The following is a 26209-nucleotide window of genomic DNA, read 5'->3' as shown; positions in this document are numbered from 1 at the left end:
CACAAGATACCCATAGCTTCATTGTGTATTTGTTAGTACAATCATTAAATATAGGTGTACAAAATATGTGATTCAGGTTTCATTATTTTATTGGAGACTAGAGGGAATAGTACAGACACAGTGGCATCATTGAAATCCTGTAATGTGGAATTTACTGATCAAATCAAATCACAACATAAGATTTGTAGATTACTTAAAAAACCAAAAACAACAAAAAACAATACAGTATACTGTAAACGGAAGTGTTCTTCACTGCACTATGGATCTATGTTTCCATCAACCCGGTCTTGTGGATTTGGCCACAGGTTCTCATCTACATCACAATGGATGTTTTTATTCGCCAAACATCTGGGAAAGAATCTTCTGGCATGGCGAATCCAGGCCTGACACTGATCTGCTGTGATGTCATTGCATGCATCATCCATGGCCTGGAGAAGAGTGACTTGTTCGTGAGGGTGCCTATCATAGACCTTCCACCTCCATGTGGAGAAAAACTCCTCAATTGGGTTAAGGAAAGGGGAGTATGGAGGTAAATGCAGGGCGAGAAACTGTGGATGGGCCTGAAACCATGCTTGGACCATTCGAGAACGATGAAACTGAACATTATCCAAAACTATTACGTAGGTCACACCATCAGCTCTACAGACCTGATTTAGCTCTTGTCCTCTACCATGTTCACCCACACCTCTCAAACGAGGCCCACGGCCAACTCTCTGGTGAGGCGTAAGCCCACCTCTCTGACGAGGTCCACGGCCACCTCTCAAAAGGGGTGCTTGTCCCCTTCTATTCCTTTGACCACTGTGTATTCCTAGCCTTTCACCTTCCACTTCTGGCTCCATGTCCTCACTATGTTGAGTAGGCTACTACAGTGGGATACCACTCATCTTGCTTATATATACATACAAATATGTGAAATCAATCAGCAGTAATGAGTGGCCATTAACTCATTAAAACCACAAAAGCAATTATGTAAAAAAGTAACATCTTGCATACAGTAATGTTGAATATGAAAATGTGTTCTGTAAAAGTGGTACATGGGACCATAGACACTTTATCTGGTAAAGAATGAAATATGACATTCATAGATAATGTAGTCCACCTGGGGTAATATTCTGTGCTAATTGGTATCAAATGATCCTTCCTGAAACAGTCATAATCTAAACATAGACTATTATTACAAAATTTTCATAAAAGCTATGCTTCAAGAGTAAACAGTTACTTATCATTTTAAGCAGTTGTATCAATTGATAGTTTGATCTTTATAATGAAATTAATACACACCAAACTCAGATATGATGTGTAATTTGCATTTTGAAAGTGTTTTGAAAAATGTGCATTTTGATCATTGGTTGTGATTTATGTGACTAAAGTTTTGAAAAATGACATGAAGGTTCTGTTATTAGTGCAAAAGTGATTGTAAAAAACTGTATTTTATTTTGGGTTGTAAACGTTTACATATAAAACAAATAAAACTATTTCCCTCTAAGAATTTAATTGCAGCAATTCAAAATTGTACTCTGTAGTTCGTATGGCCCCTACGTGCTTGTATGCGTGCCTGACAACGTCTGGGCATGTTCCTAATGAGACAACGGATGGTGTCCTATGGCATCTCCTCCCAGATCTAGACGAGGGCATCACTGAGCTCCTGGACAGTCTGAGGTGCAACATGACAGCGTCGGATGGACCGAAACATAATGTCCCAGAGGTGTTCTATTGGATTTAGGTCAGGCGAACATGGGGGCCAGTCAATGGTATCAATTCCTTCATCCTCCAGGAACTGCTGGCATACTCTCGCCACATGAGGCTGGGTATTGTTGCACCCCAGGACCCACTGCATTAGTGTAGGATCTGACAATGGATCCGAGGACTTCATCCTGATATCCAATGGCAGTAACCTTCAGAGAAGAAAACCGGTAAAATGTATTTTTGTCTCGGAAAGTTACTGCATGAATTCAGTATCAGTAAATGACTCCACCAATCTCTAGAAAGGGGACAGGGAAAAATAATTTCCTTACGGCACTATATCTGTTTTTGTACAGTAGAGAACATTTACAAAACAGCATGTATACTTCTAACAATATTATCTTTTTGCAGAATTGAAAGACGGCCATATAGGGGTGGAAGAACACATATGTTCTCAGAACAATAAGAGACCGTAATTGTTGAGATGGTCCGTCAAAACAATGCAATATGACTGCATGAAATACAACAGCGGATTATTGAAGACAATGTGTATTTTGATGGAATAAACCATGTGAGTCATTCAACAATTAACCGTGTCCTGCAACGCAACCAGTTAAGGATGAAACAAGCCTATAGGGTACCATTTGAGCGAAACTCTGAAATAATGAAAGAGCAACGATATCAATATGTGCAAGTAAGTAAACTGTTACAGTAAACTCAGCACTAGCGTGTACAGTATACTGTACTATATATGTCATTCACAGAACGAAGTGTACTCTATTATGTGTATAGAGACTTTTTGAACTTGACTCAATGGAAAGGCCTCATGAATACATCTTCATGCATGAAGCTGGATTCAATCTGGCAAAAACGAGAAGGAGAGGTCGCAGCATAATTGGTCAACGTGCCATTATAGAAGTGCCTGGCCAGCGTGGTGGAAATGTGACCATATGCACTGCCATCAGCAGCAATGGGGTTGTCCACCACCATGTTACTGTTGAGCCATACAACACTGACCTTCTTCTACCATTCCTGGATGGTTTACGAGATGCTTTGCTCGGACATGAGCAGAGAGGTCACGAGCAGGCAGAGCATCCCATTTATGTTATCATTTGGGACAATGTGAGCTTTCATCATGGTCCAAGAATACGTGATTGGTTTAACAATAACCAGCATTTCATGAATGTTTGCCTTCCACCATACTCTCCCTTTTTAAACCCTACCGAGGAATTTTTCTCAGCATGGAGGTGGAAAGTATATGACCGAAATCCCTACATACAGGAAAATCTAATCCAAGCAATGGATGCAACGTGTGATGATGTAAGATTGGAATCTTGCCAAGGCTGGATTCGGCACATCAAAAGATTCTTTCCACGTTGTCTTGCAAGGGAGAACATTGCATGTGATGTAGATGAAGTCCTGTGGCCTGACCCCATGCAGAGGCATGATGATGTGGCAGAATGAGTAGTCCTACCCTTTGTTGTCTGTATTTAAACGCCAGGAGTATTAGGAATAAAATTCATGATTTAGAGGCTCTTATCTCATCGGACTCTTATGATATTATAGCAATAACTGAAACGTGGTTGAGTGATAAGGATGGACAAGAATATAATATGGATGGTTACACATTGTTCCGTAAAGACCGTATAGGTAAGAAGGGAGGTGGTGTTGCAGTATATGTAAAGGAAAACTTGCAGGCAAGGGAGCTTACTGATATAAGTAAAAGTACGGAAGCTATATGGGTAAAATTAGATGCTACAAACTCAAATAGCCTAATTGTCGGTGTTTGTTACAGAGCACCCAATGTAGCTGCTGAGGAAAGCAGATTGTTATACAGTGATATTAGGATTATGAGCAATAAAAATGATGTGGTAGTTATGGGTGATTTTAATCTACCGGGGATGCAGTGGGACATTGTTGCTGGCTCTTCTGAAAATGAACTTGAGATGGTGGAATTAGTACAGGATTGTTTTTTTACTCAGTTTGTTAACACCCCTACCAGGGGAGATGCCATTCTTGATCTTGATTTGTCTAATAACCAGGACAGGATTGGTAAATTAGACGTTTTAGAACCACTTGACAGTAGCGATCATAACATGGTTAAATTTGAGGTTAAGTTTAGTGCCCGAAGAGCAAAGTCCAAATCAAAAATATATAATGTTAGGAAGGCTAACTTCAATTGTATGAGATTAAAACTAGAAACTGTGAACTGGATGGAGTTAAATAACAAAACTGTTGAAGAGGCATGGGAATTTTTTAAAAGCACATTATTGCAAGTGCAAGAGGACTTCATATCTGTTTCCAGCAAGAATAAATCTAGGAAATTGCAACCTAGGTGGTTTAATAGGGAAATTAAGTATAAAGTAAGGAGGAAAAGGGCTTTGTTCCAGAGATGGAAAATAACTGATGATGACATAATAAAGCAAGAGTATCTAAATCTACAGGCTGAATTAAAAAATGACATTAGACAAGCTAAAAGGAATGTCGAAAGGAAGATCGCATTGGAAGCTAAGGATGACGTTAAAAGTTTCTTCCAGTATTTTAACTCTAAAAGAGCTCTAAAAGCTGAAATTACTAATCTGCAGGATAGTAAGGGTCTTATAATTGAAAACGACATTGACATAGTAAATGAGTTCAATGATAGTTTTGCACGGGTATTCACTGTTGAGGACACTAGTAACTTACCAGTTCTTATTACTAATCCAACATCGTCGCATGGAAGCATGCCAACATAACGCCCATTTTCAAAAAAGGGGATAGAAGTAATTTGTCAAACTATAGGCCAATCAGTCTAACTTGTATAACTGGTAAAGTTATGGAGGCTATAATCAAAGAGAAAATGGTAGATTACCTGGACTCAAATAACATTTGAGGGATAGCCAGCATGGATTTAGGAGAGGTAGATCCTGTTTAACAAATCTGTTGGAGTTTTTTGAGGAAGCTACTCAGGAAGTTGATGATAAGAAGGCCTATGATGTCATCTACTTAGATTTCCAAAAGGCTTTTGATGTTGTTCCCCACAAGAGGCTCTCACTTAAACTCAAAGCGACAGGTATTTTAGGAACTGTAGCGACCTGGATTGATAACTGGTTAACGGATAGGAAGCAGCGAGTAGTTATAAGAGGCTCAATGTCACAGTGGGCCTACGTTCATAGTGGGGTACCGCAGGGTTAAATTTTAGGACCACTTTTGTTCCTAATTTACATAAATGATATAGACACCAATATATACAGTAAACTGGTGAAATTTGCAGATGACACCAAGGTGGGTGGTGTAGCAGATACTGAACTAGCGGCTCAGCCGCTACAGCGGGATCTTAATTTAATTAGTGACTGGGCTAACACCTGGCAGATGAAATTTAACATAGACAAATGTAAGGTACTCCATGTAGGGAGCAGAAATATAAAGTACAGGTATTTTATGGGACCTACTGAAATAAAGGTAGCTGATTATGAGAAAGACCTTGGTGTGTATGTTGATGCTTCCATGTCTCATTCTCGCCAGTGCGGGGAAGCAATAAAAAAGGCCAATGTTGGGGTATATCTCCAGGTGTGTGGAGTTTAAGTCAAGGGAGGTAATGCTAAGATTATACAATTCCTTGGTGAGACCTAGAATATTGTGTACAGGTTTGGTCACCATATCTTAAAAAGGACATAGCGGCCTTAGAAAAGGTGCAGCGTAGGGCCACAAGAATGATTCCTGGTCTTAGAGGAATGTCATATGAGGAAAGGTTATTTGAGCTAAATCTGTTCAGCCTCAAGCAAAGGAGACTGAGGAGGGACATGATCCAGGTCTATAAGATTCTAACAGGTTTGGATGCTGTTCAACCGAATAGTTACTTCAGCATTAGTTCAAATACAAGAACTCGTGGCCATAGGTGGAAATTAGCGGGAGAACATTTCAAACTGGATTTAAGGAAGCACTTCTTTACACAGTGTGTAGTCAGAGTATGGAATAGTCTTCCTGATAACATAGTGCAAGCTGAATCCTTGGGTTCCTTTAAATCAGAGCTAGATAAGATTTTAACAACTCTGAGCTATTAGTTAAGTTCTCCCCAAGCGAGCTCGATGGGCCGAATGGCCTCCTCTCGTTTGTATAGTTCTTATGTTCTTATGTTCTTAATGACTGATTTATTTTGATGTAAAAATATGTAAAAGCACATAGTGCATTTTGTTTAGCTGCAGGTTTCTTTGTTTGGATGTAAATAAGTTTTCATAAGTACAAGAATGTTCAAATATCCTAAAGATTATTTTCCTTTTATCTCAGAGTGTTTTGCATTTGTTTATGTAGTGTGTCACAGTTGCTGAGTAGTGTTTTTACATTGGCTGGTTTTGTGTGTTTTCTGACAGTTGTGCTTGATTAAAATCGTTTTGGTAAAACTGTTTGGTTTTACAAGACAAGTCAAAGGTTTTGTCAGTGTAGCTTGAATTTTAGGGTTTGTGCTTAGTGTTTTGAGAAAAGGAGATTTTAGGAAATGCGTTTTAGCAATTCAGAAAAACTGTATTTACAGGTTTTTTTCCCTCGTTTTTTTCTCTCTAAAGTTTTGATTTGCATTGAATGTGCTTTGCCTTTTTAGTTTCTTGTTGAAGAATGAAGTAAGTTTCAGTCACATTTGTTTCTGCTCATGTATCTGTGAATTTGTCTGCAATAATTTCTCTTTGTGGCCTTTTCAGTGTACATAATTACTGGAATCCCCCAAAAGGCAAACGTGTTTTAGATTAAACATGGCAGTGTGTAGTGTAGTTGGTTAGATCAAACTTTCGGGATGTGAATGAAGTGTTTAGCATTTGGGGCAAAAGTTTGATTTTAAGTATATGCAGTTTCATTTTGCAGGATAGGTAAGGTGTTTTGCTCTTTGGGTGTGTAACATGGAAACTGGAAAATGGCGCCCCTAGCGTGATGTAAACAAAAGAACACCTTCAACGTCATGTGTTCAAAAGTTTCAAATGAAGTAGGGTGATGCATTATGGTCAAGCGATAGGCAATACTGATTCTCGCGTATAGCTAAACATTCTTTTCAGCTGCAAATAATTCAGAACGGGGACGTTTTGATCTCAAAAGAGAACACCAGAATCGGCTGTCCTTTACAGCAAGTCAAATCGAAAACGATTTGAAGGTTGCTACCCTCTGACCAGATGGGTACTAATATGCATCTGTTTTTCGGTCATTCTTGGTGCGGGTTTAGTTGTCTGTGGCTCCCAGTAAATATTAAATTGGCTAATAATAAATTTCTGCTTGATTGCACGTATGAATGTTAATCAGGATCAAACTCTAAATTGATTTTGGCCTCCTTAATATTAAAATGAACTGTGTATTCCTGTAATCAGCAAGCAAAGGGGTGCTAATTTATTCTTGACCTACCAATGTTACAGGTAACATAAATGATTTGATCTGCTTAGACTAATTCCCTGACCTATTTTATTGGCGACATAATTGCACATAAAAACATTCTCAGAGGGATTAATAATCGAAAGCTGGATACTGGACCATTGGAGGTCTTACGTTTCACTGCAGTGTTGCTACGTGTCATACACAAACGATTAAATTGCATTTTTTTTTCTTGATTGACAGCCTAAAATCATCATAGGGGCATCGGTGAGCTGAGACAGGCTTTGAAGGGGCTCTAGCCGTGGACATCAAAGAAAGCAGGAACCGCTCGCCTTCTCTAATAAGCTGCGTCCTCGAAAGCTGCCTATGTTTTCCAGCCTTTTAATGGCACTTAACTGAAACCTTGTTGAAATCAAAAGAGAACTGGTAAGCTGTGTGCAGGGCTGGCTTTTCATTTTCAGCGCTGCGACGGGGTTGTTGTTCAGCTAGAGCATTCAGACGGATTGTCACTCCCCAAACGAGCAATGGTGCTGATGGCGGGGGAATGTCATGGAGTAGGGAATCTGATACAAAATCGTGACCTTTAAAAGACACGACACTGGGGAAATCATGATGTTGAGTGTTTGATTATTATTTTAGACGTTTCAAAACGGGCTTCCATAATGTAATTATTTTTGACATTGAGTATCTTAATAATATTCTCATTTATTGGCAATGAAGCATAAATTAAGTTAAATTAAATTAATAAGGATAACATGGTTTGCAGATAGTCTGCCAATAATGCAATAACCCAAAGAATGTAATTCTAAGACTCAGCCTCAAGGGGGCGTCCAAGTTTAAAATATAAAACGTTTTGCTTTGAATGGTGAATTTCAAGTGAAACCATTCGGGAATGCTACAGGAGAAGGCAGTAACGGCAGAGTCCAGCAGAGGGCAGGCATGGTACATAGCAGTCGTGCAAAAAGCGTACTCACACCATGTTCTATATACCTCCATCTTTTTGACTATGAACAGGGCAACCTCCGAAATGCAGGGATGTTCACATGTCTGGTACTTATAGGGCGCTTTTGAAGCGCCCCAGGTACTGTACTTTTGGTGCAGTCATTTCAGTACTTTACCTTTTCCTTTGACTTCCAGATGAGTACCAGAACCAAAAGTGCCAAACCGACCAGATACTAATTTTGGTACTTCAGTACTTTGGGGTTGGACTTGAAGTGCTTTCTCTGCCAATTGGTTATGCAAATAGCCCGCCTCTGAAACACAATATAAATGCTGACTTGAAAAAAGTTGCATACTCAGAAAACAATGATAAACGAAGTAAAAACAACAACAACAACAACAACAACAACAATAATAATAATAATAATAATAATAATAATAATAATAATAATAATGGATGCCTGGACAAATGAAGAGATCTGGGGGGTATTCCAGAAAGCTTGGTTAACTTACCATTTGGTAAATCTTAACCTCTGGGTTGATATACCCCAAACCCGCATACCATGAGTATGTCGGTTCCAAAACACCTGAGAAGAGTAAGTTCAATCAACCTCCTATTGCTTACCCAGAGTTAATGCGCGTGCACCGTGCATACATAAAGACGTTTTCAATAGATCGCCGATTTCACGAGTCAGAATGGAAAATCAAAGTGAAAAAAAGAGAGCGGCATACTTCACAGAGGCGGAGTTGGAAGTTTTAATGCACGCATATGAGGAATTCAAGCCAATAATAATGAAAAAAAGCAATACGGCTGCATCGGCTAAAGAAAGAGTTGGCTTGGCAAAAAATAACGGACAGAGTAAATGCGTGTGTATTAAATTGCAAATTTGACATCGCCTCCCCTTTTATTATAATGCAAAATAATTAAACACATAACCCTTCCGCATCCTTTTTACTGTTAAATCACTATGAAAGCATTTACTTTTCCTGCCATTCATTTCTTTAGGTTAAAATAACAATGTGTATCGACTAGGAATATATGGTTTCTTATTTAATAAGGTGTAATCAAAATGATCGAGTTTGATGATTTTAACAAGGCAAAAAATTAAGGATACAAAATCAAGTTACCTGCACATTGATACTATGAATAGATTTCCTCCGCTATCTCGCTGTACTTGTATAGTGACAATAAAGACATCTATCTATCTATCTATCTATCTATCTATTAACATAGTCTCCCTCATTTATTGAAGGAGCTTTAATAGGAATGTAGGTGCCATCAATGCACCCAATTATGAATGAATGAATGAATGAATGAATGAATGAATGCCTTTTATTGTCACTATACATGTATTACATGTATTCCAAATTACATTTGGAAACCCTGAAATAGAAAGTCATATAGGGAAGTATCAAGTGTGTGTGTGTGTGCAGGATGAATACATGTAGGCTATAGATATAAATAGTATGACTATATATTAAATATGCATCATAGATTTTACTACAAAGGACAAACCTACCACTCTGTGGAATTCCTCTTTAATAACACGCAGAGCTTTATGGACAGGGAACTGTATAAACGTGTGTAAGAAGCGTTAAGTACCAGACATACTGTGCGAACGGCTCTACATACAGTTGCCTTTCCTATATGCTCTGCGTCGCCCATATTGTACAAAAAATGCCCTGACGCAAAAAACCGAAGTGCTATGACCAGAATGTTTTCTGTGCTAAGCGCAGACCCGCGGTTTGGGTTTGTGACATTTGCAATATGCGGTTTCAAGAGATGTTAAGTAAATGAACGATTCTTTTGAAAACTGATAACGCTTTTTCAAATAATCATTAGGAAATGACAAGACATCAATACGCGGTCTTATAACGCTCTCCCGGCGAAAAAAACCTTGTATAATTTATGCCTCCACGTTCACAGGATCGTCATCAAAAGGGCACGCCATGCTCAGTAACCTTCTGCAACAAACTTACCCTGGAACATAACCTGCTCAGTAGCAGGTTATCTTCAGAGAGTAAGCTGCTATGGTTACGTACATACCCAGAAAGTTAACCTCCGTTTTTGGAACCGAAAGTTGAGGTTATCCACTAACTTACCCTTAAACTTACCCGGGTATGTCACATAACCTGCTTTCTGGAATACCCCCCAGGTTGGAAGACTAGATATAGCGCGATCAGGATGGCATGACAGGAAATAAAGTATTTTGTATTATATGGTAGGGCAGTATGGTATTAGATTTTTTTTTCAAATATCACAATGTGATTTTATTTTAATAAATACTAAAGTATTTATAAAACAAAAAAGTTTCTCACAAACCCGTCTAGGAGTAATTTAAGTACACAGCAAGGACGAAAATGATTATGACGTAGAATGCATGCAGTGCTTCTGCAAAAGCAGTAGGCCAAAACTTTAAACAGATTTTTTTAACATATACTAACATAATCTATAGAAGAACAAATAATCATTAAAAATGCAAAACCTGGTAAGTTTTAGCAAAACTTAAACTCCCTGCCCTATAAGGTCCATACAGAATTGAAGTTAATTATAAGCCTTAATTTGACTAGCGGTTTGAGAATTCCATGTGCATAACATGCAATGTTATTATTAATATCACATATCGTCCAGCCCTATAATATACTACAGCCTTTTTTAGAATTCAGTACAAAATACCCCGCCCTGCCTTGTGATGTTATTCAGCGCCATGCTAGTCTTTATGGCAGTACAAAACTGACACTTTGAAGTGTGGTACTCTTGGTACATTGTTGAAGTACCGAAAGTACGGTACCTGGTGCAGTGGAAAAGCGCCCATATATTCAGCCATTAAAACCCCCTCTTTTCTTGGTTCAGGACTGGACATATAAGAAGCCAAGGACAGCTGCCCCAAGAGAGGACACAATACTGTGATTGGACAAGGCATTTAACCCTGATTGTTCCACAAAAAAATTTGGTTGTATAATTGGGCAGAAATGCGCTATGAGTGTTGGCTAAGGAAAAAGATAACATATCCATCTTCTACCCGCTTACCCAGGTCAGGATCATAGGGGGGTTGAGAGCCTATGCTTGGCAGCTCTGGGCACAAGGCTGGGATATGTCCGGCACAGGGTGCCAGTTCAGAAGGCACATAAACTCAGAGATGCCAGTTAGGCTGACTGATCATCTTTGGACTGTGGGCAGAGAACAGAGCACTGACAGTGAACCCATGCGACACAGGGAGAACAGTAGGGGTGAGGTTCAAACCCACAGCACCGGAAGTGAGTGACATGGGGCTACCAGCTGGTCATCCTGCCACTTGTAGGACTGGGATAATACATAAAAAATGAATGAGCAAACAAGACACCATTAAACTCATCCTGCATCCCTCCTTCACCTTCTCACATGCATACACAGACATGCAAGGCACAGTCATGCACACAAAGAGTCTTATCTCTGTGAGCTGTGGCATCTTCCAGTGGGGGGTACTGAATGTGTTGTAGTATTGCAGTATGATCATACATATGCGATTTAATCACATTTTATTTTGTACTGGTGCAGTGGGTAGCATACTTGCCAGTTTAGGCAGGGTTTGAGTCCCACCTCTGTCCTCCCCATTTTGTAGTTTCTTCTGAGTACAGTGATTTCCTCCTGCAGTCCTGACACTGCCCATTGCATCTGGGACGTCCCCTGGCTTGCGTCCTGTGCCCCTTGGCTTAGGCTCCAAGCTTCCCAGCATCCCCAAACTGGATGGATGGATGATGGATGGATGAGTGACAGCAGAGGAGCCCAGAGCTCACCAAAGCGTTGAGTAAAAACAGGCTTCGACGGCGCTCTGGGAACATCAAAGGAGGACAGTGAGCTGGTTGCATACTTTGATTAGCAGCGTTCTGGAAATCTGCACATGTTTTTGAGTCAGAACGTCACAAAGAGAGACTCCAGGGAGTCGAGCCGGGCTTCGGGATCTGGGAGTGGGTTTGGATCGTTATCTTTAGTGATGGGACGGGAGCACAATGCGTAGCTGTCAATTTTGACATGTCACAAATCTCCACACATCTGCACAAAGGGCAGATGATGAGAAACAGGGAAACAGCCACAGTCACGCACACACAGTGACTAACATGCCTTAAGCAAGTTAGTCATACGTTATAGGGGGTGATTGTTGATTGCATGGATTGTGGGGGTGTTACGAAGGGGGGTGTAAAGTCATGTCCACTTATCTGCTTTCTTTTACTTTAAAAAGCACATAAAAATCAGGCTTTTATCAATAAAGTTTTTTGGTGTGCATTGAATTATTTGTGGTAATTTTTTGTGATAGTTTATCAGTGCATTCCTATTAATGCTAGAATAATTCCAGCTGACCCCCCCACCCAAGTTCTATGGTTGCTCAGAGACTAACAACATCACTACCACAGTGTCTTCCCAGTGACAATGGGGACGGGGAGCGGGTCTTCAACCCCGGACAAACATCTGCTTCCAAATTCAGGATTATCTGACGTCCTCCGGAAATCCTACCGCCTCAGCGTCAGTGTTCTAGCTATATTACTCGTCCTCAATCCAACTGCAATGACAAAGCGATAACAACATGACATCAAGGTGATGACAGTCCGCATCAGACACACGCGCCACACCAGCAATTACATCTCCAATCTATTGTCACCCCGGTAATGACAACTATCCTTCAAGAACCAGAGCACTTTCTGAAACGGACACATCTCCTCAGGGGTCGTCAGCCACCGTATGCAGCCTGAACCTGATCGAAACTTGTTTGCTGTCTGGGACGGCGATGACATATACATCAGTGTGGGGACACATAGTCTGTGACCAGAAGGCCTCAGGTGTGCAGAGAGGCCAGGGAGGACTGTGGCTGACAGCTCAGGGCCCTAAGCAACTGGATGCTCTTTTTTTTGAAGGATTTGAAATCACATAAAATGTTCCAAGCCACTGCTTATCTATCTATCTATCTATCTATCTATCTATCTATCTATCTATCTATCTATCTATCTATCTATCTATCTATCTATCTATCTTCTTTTTAACTTTTACGTCCATCATCTGTCACTTACTTACTTACTTTGATATGTTTTTGATGTATTATCAGATGATCCCTGTGTATTCTATTTTTAATTCTCTTAAGGTATGTTTTACAGCCCCCCCCCCAACAATTTACCCCAAAATGCTGCTCTTTTTTACCCCTTCTTACTCACCGCCCAAAGACAATGAGGACTTGCTTTGAAGGACTGAGGATGGGATATTGGTCAATATATTTGTTACTAAGCAAGCTGCTAATGACTTTATTTATGCAATTAGCCATGTTGTTTTGCTCTGTCAGTGGAGTGCCTTGCTTGCAGGAAGCGGGCCCCAGCTGCGGAGCCCCTTGCCATGTGAAAACAGCCCTAACTGCAGACATTTCTCATATCTGTTTCCTCCATGGAACAAGTTACAACATCCCAATCTGGTTAGCAGAATTACTTTCACCCTTCAGGAAATGTCTCAAGTTCCATCTTTTCCAAGACCTCCTCAACTAACTCATCTTACCATGGAGCTGCCCCGTCGTTCTCTGCCTCCTTGCTTGTAGTCTGAGTGCTCTTGTAGCGTTCCTGGGGAATATTGCCATTTATGCTTGTTTAGTAGGAACCTAGTCCTCTTGGTATCCTGATCTGAACAGCTCTTTTCATGGGTTCTTACAGTGTCTTGTATTGTGTAGCTCTTGCTCCGATGCTGCTTTGCCCTTGTCTGCACTTTTGCCTGAAAAAGCTATATGAATATAACATACTGTGGCGCTAGTTGGTTGCTTTGGACAAAAGCACCTGCCAAATGAATGTAAATGTGTTAGCTATGGAGCATGCTTGCTCTACTCACATACATGTATGTACAGATCTGCTGAGTGGGAGTGTTTTACTGCCCCCTAAAGGCAGAGATGACAGGTGGCCATTTTCCACCCGCCCCACAATCACCTGATAGGAAATGAGTTTGAAGGGAGGAACTAAGCAGGGTTAGGGTCATTGAAGGAAGGCTTTGCTGAAGAAAGAGGCAGTTAGGATGGAAAGTGTGCTACCTTCTGAGGAAATGAGACAATAACAGCAACAGTAACAACCTTCCTTCCGTTTGAATGGCTCTTATGGATGTTTCCATCTTGACAGACTGATTCAATAGCCTGCTGACCTGACGTGCTTCTCCATGCTCAGCACATGGCCAGTGAGCGCTTGCCGGATGCAAATGTTTCTGCCAAAAGAGCCAACACACCATAGCTTTATTAATCTCTACAAATTTTCTATTTATTACTCAGTGAGGGTAGAGCCGATCACCTGAGTGTGTTTGCTGGGTTGGTCCATTGTGTGATCAGTCATTAAATATGGGGAAATGACGTGATGTCACTGCAGCCCTGGAGTGACACACAGAAACCAGTTAACGCTTCTCTGTACATGCCAACGAAGGTGCAGTGAGATCAGCCTGATCCAGAAGTGAATGGACTCATCCTTACTAGGGCGTGACTGATGAGAGCCAGATGGGGCCCAATGTAAAGGTCGCGACCTCAGGGCCAGGCGGTGACAGGCCCCACTGTCCCTAAAAATTCGGGCAGGGGTTGACCCGTACTGGTCACATTCTCGCTTAGCTGTTTATTAAACGAAGCGAGCCACTTTCCCACAGAGACTGTGTACAGATGCTGCCTGGGATGCGACCCGAGCATGAGTGCTGAGCAGTTTGGGGTTTTCCCAGAAAGGAAGGGAGGTCACTTCAGCACCAGCCCTAAACCATCTCTGTGTACTTGACACCCCCCCCCCCCCTTTCCCTTGCAGTCTTCTCTGTTCTTCTCCTTTCATCTTCCTCTTTCGAAGCAGGTCGTCTTTGTATTTAGGCAGTTGGGGGAGGGGGGGACGAGAGCCATGCCTGTGCTGGGCCCTGGGGAGACAGTGGCCCCCAGGCTTTAATCTCATTAATCTCATTAAGCGGTTTGGCTAATGTCAAAACCTGACCCCCCCGCAGCCTCTCGGTCTGTTTGTCCAAAGGTTATAAACGCCAAGATAGAGGCTCCTGTCTGTGCCACTAGTCACTCACACACACACACACACACACATACACACACACACACACACACACACATGCATGCAGTTTAGGTGTCTATATCTTTGTGGGGACTCCCTAATCCCTTAACCCCTAACCAGCCCTAACCTTAACCATAAGTAACCAAACAAACAAAATACAAGACTTTTGCTATTTCTAGTTTTTTGATTGCATTCACAGATTTTTATAAAATTGAGTTTTCCCTTGTGAGGACCCGGAAAATACCTCCAAAAACCAGTTTTTTCTTTTTATCACATTCTGGGTACATTTGGTAAAATATACATCACACACACAGACACACACACACAGACACACACACACAGACATACACACACAGACACACACACACACACAGACACACACACACAGACATACACACATACAAACGCACATGCACAGACACACACACACACACACACACACAGACACACAGACACACACACACACACAGACACACACACACACACACACAGACACACACACAGACACACACACACAGACACACACACACACACACAGACACACACACACAGACATACACACATACAAACGCACATGCACAGACACACACACACACACACACACAGACACACACACACAGACACACACACAGACACACACACACAGACACACACACAGACACACACACACAGACACACACACACAGACACACACACACACACACAGACACACACACACAGACATACACACACAGACATACACACATACAAACGCACATGCACACACTCTATAGGCAATTTACAGGCACCAGTTCACTCAACTGCATGTCTCTGGACTGGAGAAAATCTACACAGCTGGTAGGCAGGTACCAAGCACACAGTCCTGGAGGTGTGAGGTCACAGTGCAACCCACGGAAAAGCCACATCTTCCCCTTCTTCTTACAGTTTTTTTCAGTTGCTTTTGTACATTTCTCATCCTTAACATTTGCAAAACAGTAAGTGCATTTCTCGAAACAATTTGTACAAACAACACCACACAAATGGATCACCTGCAAAAGCCTGTAACTTAGTCTATCCCTCAAAAGTAAATATTTATGTCAATGATCTTGTCAGAGTCACCAGAATGACTAGTCCTTGTGTAATTGTTCATGAACAAGATGGTCAAAATGCTGAGCCATGTTGTCAATAGAACAGAGCACCCAGTACGTATTTTCTGATGTAAACTACGGCTAAGGTTTTGATGACAATGATTGGAAATGCACAAGGATGCACTTGTTTTGCATGGCATATATCAATTTCAACAGTACAAACTTATTAATTGTGGCCCTTATTTCATCAGCCTCTTTTACCTCTTTCTTTGTTTTTCCTCCCCTTGCACCTCTCACTCCTCTTCTTATCAGCTGTTGACTCTGTTTATTTCCTTGTTGTTCTTTCATTGCCAGATTGTAATACTGTGTTGTGCTCTGTCACTACGTGCTTGCCAACTGAAGATTCATGATGATGCATGAAGATGCACCTCTGAGCTATTTTAGAGAACTGGTTGATCACTGGTTGATCTAATGCTTTAAACATCCCCCTCTATTGGTGAAAATCAAGATTCAACAGAGAGCAATTGATCAATTCAGGACACATTTATAAAAAACAATAATACAGATGTATACATAATATTTTTGCCAACTTATGACTAGTTCAACCATTTTGCATGATGACTTATACAATGAACTAATGCCTAGATGTTTTAGGGGGTAAGACTAGTCAACAGAGTACCAGTATAATACATTTTGACTAACATGTTATAAACAATTAAAAACGTAGGAATCGGCAGACGATCGTACATAATCATTTGCATGACTGTGACATAGCATTTGCAATTTGACCAAAATAATGAGACTTTGCATTTATGATGCGCACAAGTGACTCGATGATGTGGAGGTTGTACAAGTAGTTAGGAAAATTTCATCTGAGAAATGTACCAAAGCCACTGAGAAAAAGTTTCCTAATTTTTAAAGTTCTTCTTTTTCGTTTCCTCCTAAACTTTCCACCACAACCGTCTATGTTGTTGTTTCCCCTAAGAGCTGTGATGACAATCGCCATGGTAACATGGTCTGTCCGGCTGGTACCTCCAATCACATCACATGACCCCTTGCCCCTTCACTGCAGACACAAAAATTGAATGCTAAAGGGAAAATTTCAGCAATTTGCTCAATCTTATATTACATGTGCAATAGCAAAAAAAAATAACGCTAGAAATAATGAAATACTCCCAAATAAAGTTTATGGGAATTCCAGAGCTGTATCTAAACTCATTCACAACCCGAATTATAACTACATTGCCAATATATTTATATATAACAGTAATGAAGCATATAATTGAATGAATGCATAAATCCACAGCATATTTCTCTAAATAGTAAATAATGGTATTTTTTCCCTTCAATGTAAGCTGCTGCACGACCTTGCAGAAGAAACTCAGCATAAAGCTGACTAGATAAATGAGCGGGGGCCGAACGGCCAGCAGCACGGGGATGGGCTTCTATCCTCCCCAGTCAGCTTTTCACTGCGCCGAGAACGCAGCAGTGCAGCCTCTGAGGAACAGGAAGGTATCACCGTTTCACCGCGGCCGAGCCGCACCGAGGCTTCCGGGTGTCGGCGGGAGGATGCACAGACAACAGCGGATCAAAATCAGGCTAAACCCTGAGCCTGTTTTCCCCTAGAGCATGTGTCGATTCCTGTCCCGGGATCGCAGAGTGCTTCGGAAATCTCAGAGGCTTTTGCATCACGCTCGGGTTCTCGGGCACGCTGCCTGCTGCGTCTACGTCAACCACCTGCATCAGCACATTTTCCGACATGCTATGCCGCACGTCAGGGGGCCGCACCAGAGCCGAATCACTTCCATCAGAGTAACTGTGGCTTTTCTCGTCCACGTGCTCATCCACCCCTCAGAGTGATAATCTGTGTGACACGATGAGGCAATTAAAACTGGCTTGGGTTTATGGTGGGGGGGGGGGGAGGTGTCACAATGGGCTTCTCGCAGGAGTGCTGCCATTCGCTGTCATACGTGTCGGGGGGGCGGGATTTGGGGGCATCAGCCAGGAAGCTGTCAGGGTCACCTCCAATCACATGACATGATAGGCAGGGTGAGGTCACCTAGCAACAAATCCCCTCCCCCTTAGCCTTATTCACACAGCTTGGAAAGGGAGAGAGAGGAAGAGAGTGGGAGTGTGAGACACAAATAGCAGGACTGATTACAGAGCCATGACGTGGTGATGCTAAAATTAAACTCTCCTGGTTACCATAAGTTCATTCATGTGTGTGACGAAAGAATCAGAAGACTGGGGGTGTGTGGACGGGGGGGAGGGGGGGGGCAGAGGAGGATAAATGCTGCCATGTCGTCATATACCCTTCCCCTCCACTTTTTCTATATTTTGTGTTGCAGTTCATCTCAGAACCTTCCGAGCTGATGCTCAGTGCAGTTTCACACATGCTGATCAAACTGGCTGGCCGATTCTTCGGTCTTTCAGCCCGGTATGTCGATGTTCCGGTTACTCTGACGCAAGAAAAAAAAATCAGGGTGTTAATTTTCAGAGTATAAGTAAGTGCCCCGCCCACGTCCCAATCTTCCATTAAGCCAACAAGAAGGGTCTTAAATTACCGAACATGGAAGATGAGAGGGTGAGAGACCTGCTCCCCACACACACACATACACACACAGGTTTGTAATTATATCTTTGTGGGGACTCTCCATTCATCTCTATGGGGAAAACACTAATCCCAACATGACGACCTTAACCCCTATCCTGCCCTAACCATGAAAGAAAAATGGTCTCCATTAAAATGGTCCCCACAATGTAATATAAACATATTCCACACACACACACACACACACACACATGTCGGGTAAACATATCTTTATGGGGACTGCTCATTCATTTCTATGGAAAAAATGCTAACGATAACTATGACAGCCTTAACCTCTACCCAGCCCTAACCATAACCATAAGTAATCAAGCAAAATATAGGAGTTTTTGCATTTTTAGTTTTTTCATTGCAGTCACAGATTTTTATTAAAAGGGAAAAAAATGGGTACTCATCACATTGTGGGGACACAAAGGAAGGCCTCCCCTTAACAAAAGCACTGTAGCCACATGTGCCGTGCAGTGATCAGCACCCGTGCTATTCCTGGCTGGGCTGAGTGGGCTGGCCATGTCAGTGGGGAGGGTGTGGGAGGCTCCTGTATGTCAGACTGTCAAATCACAGAGGAGAGGCACAGTCCATCCACAGTGGAGAGGTACAGTCAAACCACAGAGGAGAGGTACAGTCAAATCACAAAGGAGAGGTACAGTCAAACCATAGAGGAGAGGTACAGTCAAATCACAAAGCAGAGGTACAGTCAAACCACAGAGGAGAGGTACAGTCAAATCACAGAGGAGAGGTACAGTCAAACCACAGAGGAGAGGTACAGTCAAATCACAAAGGAGAGGTACAGTCAAACCATAGAGGAGAGGTACAGTCAAATCACAAAGGAGAGGTACAATCCATTCACAGTAAAGAAGACACTATGGGAGTAGTATGTCATAATATGTCTCCTTCCTTGAATCCTCACATTTTCAAGTTCCGTCTCTCTCTGCTTCTGCCTCAGAGTTTCTTTCTCAATTTCTCATGCAATGTGAGCAAGCGGAAGATCATCAATGAAATCGGCATTGATGGAGTTGGGATCTGTCAAGAAAGAGCACGCTGACCTCTCATCCTCTTACTAGCCTGGCTGAATTTCTTCTCACTGTAGCCCTTTGCATTTCTGTACACGGCACACATGCTAATTAAAAGAGGGCTTCCCTGTCAGCACTTTTATGTACATATTACTGCATGTAAAATGGTGTAGAATCATCTTGGCCTTATTCCCTGCATCTGGGCCTGTCCGGCTCCCACCCCTGGGCTGCCAGTACCCCACAAGGTCGCTCCAAGGACAGCCTCCAAGCATCTCTTCTCCCATTGGTCCCTGAGTCTTAAAGACACAGGGTGGTTTTTCTTTTTTTAAAGAGGGCAGACACATCTGAGTTGCACAGCACTGGACGTCACGTGGAACACAGCAGGCTCCACTGCTGCAGCACCGGGGAGCCAGATTAAGTGAGGACAAATATTCTTTGAATAAACTGACAGAGAAACTTGGAGTCAATGGATGGTCTGGTAACTTACATGCCATACCTGGATTGTAAATCAAAATATACCCTGTAAAAATGGAAAGGCCAGGGACAGGCAGGGTGAAAAGGAACCAAGTGGAAAGGAGAGAGAGAGAGAGAGAGAGAGAGAGAGAGAGACCTTGATGAGACAAAATGTTCCTGCATCTTAGTATGTGCCGCAACCCAAATGCGAGGACAATACAGACAACACTGTCAAACATTTCAGTGCCTGTCTGCATAACCCCTACGGTCTTTGTCCAGAACGACGATGTCATTAGGCTTGAGCTATAAGTTAACACTGCATCTTCTGGATCATGTGGCAAACTGATTTCATGATAATTAGTTTTATGACAATGTGTCAACTTTTACTCAGTAAATCAGGGGTGGGAGGGCACAGAAATGTATGCACACACACACACACACACACACAGGTTTGTAATTATATCTTTGTGAGGACTCTCCATTCATTTCTATGGGGAAAACTCTAATCCCAACATGACAACCTTAATCCCTACCCAGCCCTAACCTTGACCATAAGTAACCAAACAAAATACTAGACATTTTTAGATTTGTAATCTAAAAATTCTTGATTCATTGACAAATCCTTGAATCATTCACAGGTCTTTGTGGGGACCTGAAAATGGTCCCCACAATGTCAATAAATCAAGTTTTATTGACATTGTGGTGGGCATTTTCCTCATTTTTATGGGGATAAACCCTAATCCAAACAAAGACAACCTTAAGCCCTACCCAATCAGTATTCATTTTGACAGCATATTCTGATTTTGTTTTAGTCTTAGTCCTTTGACGAAACTTAGTTTTAGTCATATTTTTGTCATCTCATTTTTGTTTTGTTTTAGTCTAGTTTTAGTCAACAAAAATGACAGGATATTTAGTCGACTAAATCTACAGCACATGCAGTCAAACGAAACTAACATGTTTAATCGTAGTCTACATATGTATGTACACATGCAGTAACACAGATTAGTCTACCTCATTGTCATTTTGTGTGAATTATGTTGGATTTTTAGGTAAAATCATACCTCAAGTTATATATTGTATTGACTACTCATATAATGCATTGACTACTCATATATATAATGTATTGACTACTCATATTTGTCAGCATTTGAAAAACAAGCATCCAAGATGATGAGCCTTGTGTTACCCAAAAACACAACTTAAATAATACAAAATGACAATCGCAAATCCACTTTTCGGAGCTTGGATTCATGTTGTTGCTGTGGATTGCAGCAATCAATTTGTCTCTTTTCTTTAGCTTTCAGCAGTCTGTAAAAAGATAGCTCCAATTTCTTGTTAAATCATTCTGTTCAATCAATCGCATAACAGCTCTTTCCTATTTTAGATGTGTTTTCGCAGCTTTCAAGCTGAACATTAATGCTGCCACAGTATTTTTGCCACTCGGTAGATGTAAACAGAGTATATTCCGCCTACTGTGACATCACGAGCATATACCCCGTTGACTAATCAGCCTGTGCAGGAAGGCCAACCCAAAGCCAGTTGATTGATAGCTTGTCCCTCTGGGTAAAATTAAAAACAAAATGGTGAAGCTAAAAGCAATATAGTAAAAGTAAAAGCAATAAGGTAAAATTCAAAGCAATACATCAAAATTCAAAGCAATATGCTAAAAGTAAAATCAATAGGGAAAAAGCAAAAGTAATAAAGAAAAGCATTAATTTTGTTATTCTTTTATTTTTATTTGTATTTATTTTGCATTCTTATTCAGTGTTTATTTTCTTATTCTTTTACAGATTTATTCTTTTTTATTGCACTTCTATGACTCCATAGTTATCCAATTACAAGCGTGCATACAAGTTTTTAAAACTGTACCACTATATTCATACTCTTTATTTGTTGGCAGACCGTATCATGTGTAATAAAGATCTGCAAAGAGCTTCTCATTGCTCATTTTCCAGTTGTCTGTTTGTAACATTTTCATTTTGCATATGTTTTGTCACCAATACTTTTTAAAGCATTTGTTTTAGTTTTTGTCTTGAAAGGCACTTTTTTTATTTAGTTTCTATTCCAATGTTGTTGGCGAGTATGTTTCATCTGCGTTTTTATCGACAAAATTAACACTGTACCCAGCCCTAACGTTTACCATGAGTAATCAAACAAAATACCAGTCTTTTGGCTATTTAAATTTTTCAATTGCTGCAGTTTTTTCATGAAATTTAGATTAACCTTATGTGGACCAAAAAAATGTCCCCACAAGGTAAAAAGTTACAGGCTTTTAACACATTCTTAGTTATTTGATTGCAGTCATAGATTTTTATAAAGCTGAGTTCCCCCCTGTGAGGACCAAAAAAATGCCCCCCGCAACATCAAAATAACAGATTTTTTATCATATTGTGGGGTCATTTGGTCCACACAATGTAATTTAAACATAATCCAAACACACACAAATACACACAGTGAATTATCAAGCTGTCCACCCCAACGGAACAACAGAGCTGGGAACACGCGAGGGGGGAGGAAAATAGGCTGTCTCGGCCAGCCGTGAGAAAAGCAGGGCCCCCTGACACATAGTGCCCCCTCCAGCCTCAGTCCAGCTCTAAGAGCGAAGTTATTGGCTGGGCTGAGGAGACAGGGAGGGGACGGTGAAAGCCGGAAGAGGGATCGGGGGTAAGCTTGAATGCCAGGCTGCAGCTTTTGATTATTTGTGGGGATGGGGGTGGGGGGTGGCAAGCAAGGTGACCTCGAACCAGGAACACAGTCAAGATGACCCTTTGACATCTGAGGTTACTGTGTGCCTCTTTCAAAATAAATCCTGTTTTACCAATGATACAGCTGAAGCCAGATGGGTTAAGCAAAATATTCAAAGGTATAACATAAGTCCCCCACCTGAGACTCCATAATCATTATGTCAACACGCTTTTCTTGCCGAGAAAACATGAATATATGACAAAACCAGATGTGTACGAAAGCATTTACAGAATTCATTAAATAAACAAGAGAGTAACAGGAACTCCCCTCTCGGTTTCCAGCTCCATTTTCCTGATTATATTTGTGGATTTTAATCTTATTTCTTATTGTTTCTCCTATCTAATGGATGTTTCTGTTACATATACTGGGACTGCGCTCATTTCTTAATTTTGTTATTAGTTCCTCTTACAAATACACTTGATTTTAGTAAATTGTACTGTGGGATTCAATAAGTGTGATTATGGATATCAATCTAAATATGACCCGGAAATGGCGGCGCTCTAAAAGCATTTACACGCTTAAATAATTATGGAGCATTTTGCTGAAATGTGAAAATCATGGTTCCTGAAAAATGTTACTTAATGGAGGGACATAAAACAGAGGTAACAGAGTAAGGACAGACAAGCAAGGGGGTCACAGGAGCTATTTTAAACATGAACGACCCCCCCAGCAGGGTGTAGCCCAGGGTGCATGTGGAAACAGCCGGAGTGAACTTGTGCCCCTTCCTAAACAAACTGCAGCGTAGAGGAGTGCCGTGTGTGGAGGATGGGGGGGGGGGGTTCTGTTGGTGCAGTGGTGCTGAAAGGACAGCTCCAGGAAGGGGGGGGGGGAGTAAGGTGGGAAGAGAGACAAGCCGACTTGCAGTGAGACAAATTGAAAGCCTCCCCCGACTTTTGCAATGTCAGTCGTATATCAGGTTACATTTATTTATGTAACAAAAGGCTAACAGCCAGTGTTTCACTACAGTCCCGCATGCACATGAATATCAGCAGGGGGCAGCGAGCAGCTAACGGCTATTAGCATTAGCAGGGATACCCGTATGTTCACCCATCGCTTACTGGAGTTGCTGCAGGAGAAAAGTCTGTTTTGTCTCGCTTGTCGCGTGTATGTATAAGCTGTACATACAATGGGCAGGGGGAGGGGCTTGTGGCTAGCAGCGAGCAGAGGACACAAAGCCACATGGTCAGGGAGGAGGGTGGTGAGTTAAGAAGAGGAGAGAAAATGAATTATTATGAAACTGATATAACTGAAATAATTGAAGTATTATGTAAATATTATTACATACTGGGAGACTGAATATCAGTTGTGAAAGGTAGCGACGTCGAGTCCACAAACAGCCAATTGCAGGAGGCCGCTTCTTCTAGAGTCAGTCGGTTTCACCTTCAGATGAAACTGCCCCCACTTAATGAAAATGAGATGAGGATTAGTCCCCCTGAATATACTATTGGGGCTTACTGTACGTAACCCCAGCTCACTATGCTGGCATCGGGAAAGGGATGCCAGGAAACATTTGGATACACACACTCGCTGACAAAGAGATATCGCCACTTTCGTGGCGACCCTCTGACAGCTGGAAATTAGCTAAACAAATCTGCTCGGCAGGCCATACTCTGCCTATGGCTCACTGAAGTTTCCTCTCTCTTTTGATTGTAAAAATGAAGCAGATTGCTAGGTCATGCTGTCAGGAGGATGCAGACGAGCACAAGGAGAAGAGGTGAATGATGTTGAGACACTGAAAGATTTTAAAAGGTAAATTATTGCGGTACAAAGCCTGCAGCTCTTAAGTGTCTTCAGAGTATCGCAGGTGCCAGCCTGTTTACGTTTATTGTATTGACGTAAATACACAGTAATATTAATGATTCTGGGCTGAAAAAGACACTGAACCCAACAGATTAATGTCCACTCATCGTTCAAGCACTTTTATCATTTTCCTGAACATTTTTCATCTCGTAATTGCTGATAGCTCACACTGGCCAAAAGAAACTTACCCTGTGTTAATTTTTTGCTGGTAATAGGCATAAGGAGTCCAAAAAACTAGCAAAGCTGGGCAATGCTACTGCAGTGTTTCACATATAACTTTTAAATCAGATCTGTTCTCTAAATACACATCCTTGACTCCTCCTTACAGGGATCTGTCCTTCTCTTCCCTATCCTTCCTCTATACCTCCACTGTGGGCTCCCTGCTCCCATTGTCTGCCCCACATATATTTCTGCTTTCTCCCCTCTCACCACTCCTCTTCCTCCCAGTCCACTGTTTACCACCTCCCCCACTCATCTCCCCACCTTTCCTATCCAGGTATTGGATATGCCCCCCCCCCCCCCCCCCGCTGTTTCAACCTCACCTGTTGTTTTCATGATTCCCCTTGCCCCCCCCCCCACCTCCTCCATGAGTCCTACAGAGATTATGTCATACCAGATTACAGAGGATCACCTTCACACGATAGCAGGTGCAGAGTTTCTAATGCAAAACATTTTCCACATTTCTGGTACAATTCATAGTACACATAACACATACGAAAAGGGTCACTTTCACTGTATTTTTCTAGCTTGTCGTCTATAAACTATGATGTTTATGCAAATTATACTCCGTCAGGGGGTCTTTACACAAATATTGACAAAATATTGACATGATGCATCAGTTTAACACACAAACATAAATATATATATTTAGATCCAAGTTATAATTTGACTTTTCTTACAAAGAACTGAAATGAGGGAACATTTGTGCTGCCAGAGAATGACACAGAATACTTAAATATCTCCACTTAGAGCAGTAGCTTAAAATCTTGCTAAGTTCAAATGCCATGCTCTCTCCCCCTCCACCTATTCTCCCACATGCATCCCACTTTTCCACTTCCATCCGCTATCGGTACTTCTCTCTAATCATTCCCCACGTTTCACAGAGTCAGCAGGATAATTTGAAGGCAAGGTCACCTGACTGCTGTTTCCATAGAGACCAGGAATTGGGATTTTTTTTCCCCTCTCCTCTCTGTACTGCAGGACACAACACCAGGAAGGGATGGCAGAGGTTAAAGAAGGATACCGAGTAATGTCAGCCATTTTGTTCAGAGGCAAAAAACTTTATTGACAGCATATTCTCATAGTCAACATATACAACACATCTTTAATTAAATCTAATGGATACTTTATTTTAAAACAGCATTTCATACACAGCTCAAAACAGAACTACATAAATTATCATTTAGAAATTACAATTATTAATTATTTTGTGATAATAACAACAAGGGATGCCTAAGTCTATCAGTAACATTGTATATGCAGTAACACTGCAAACGTTTTATTCAATTTGAATTCTAAACATTTTATTTTGTCTATTGATGATTTATCACTAG

General features: G+C 41.4%; 2 long non-coding RNA genes across 9 annotated transcripts; both read right to left on the bottom strand.

Annotated features, from left to right (window-relative positions):
• Positions 1-1260: 1260 nt before the first annotated feature.
• On the bottom strand, positions 1261-16483 carry LOC140592613 (uncharacterized). 8 transcript variants are annotated; one of them, XR_011992972.1, is made up of 4 exons: positions 16302-16483; positions 10982-14830; positions 8130-8264; positions 1261-1895 (listed from the first exon to the last, which is right to left on the bottom strand). It is a non-coding gene; the product is annotated as an uncharacterized lncRNA (long non-coding RNA). The 8 variants fall into 8 exon arrangements; XR_011992977.1 differs by lacking the exons at positions 1261-1895; positions 8130-8264 and having other exon boundaries at positions 10112-14152; positions 14236-14312; positions 14412-14830; XR_011992971.1 differs by lacking the exon at positions 1261-1895 and having other exon boundaries at positions 7691-8264.
• Positions 16484-18240: 1757 nt separating this feature from the next.
• LOC111842947 (uncharacterized) lies at positions 18241-25925 on the bottom strand. Its single transcript, XR_002838029.2, has 3 exons — positions 25791-25925; positions 24142-24257; positions 18241-18499 (listed from the first exon to the last, which is right to left on the bottom strand). It is a non-coding gene; the product is annotated as an uncharacterized lncRNA (long non-coding RNA).
• Positions 25926-26209: the final 284 nt, after the last annotated feature.

The sequence above is a fragment of the Paramormyrops kingsleyae genome, chromosome 9 (assembly GCF_048594095.1).
Source record: "Paramormyrops kingsleyae isolate MSU_618 chromosome 9, PKINGS_0.4, whole genome shotgun sequence".
Taxonomy (NCBI): domain Eukaryota; kingdom Metazoa; phylum Chordata; class Actinopteri; order Osteoglossiformes; family Mormyridae; genus Paramormyrops; species Paramormyrops kingsleyae.
This window is presented reverse-complemented; position numbering and strand designations above follow the sequence as displayed.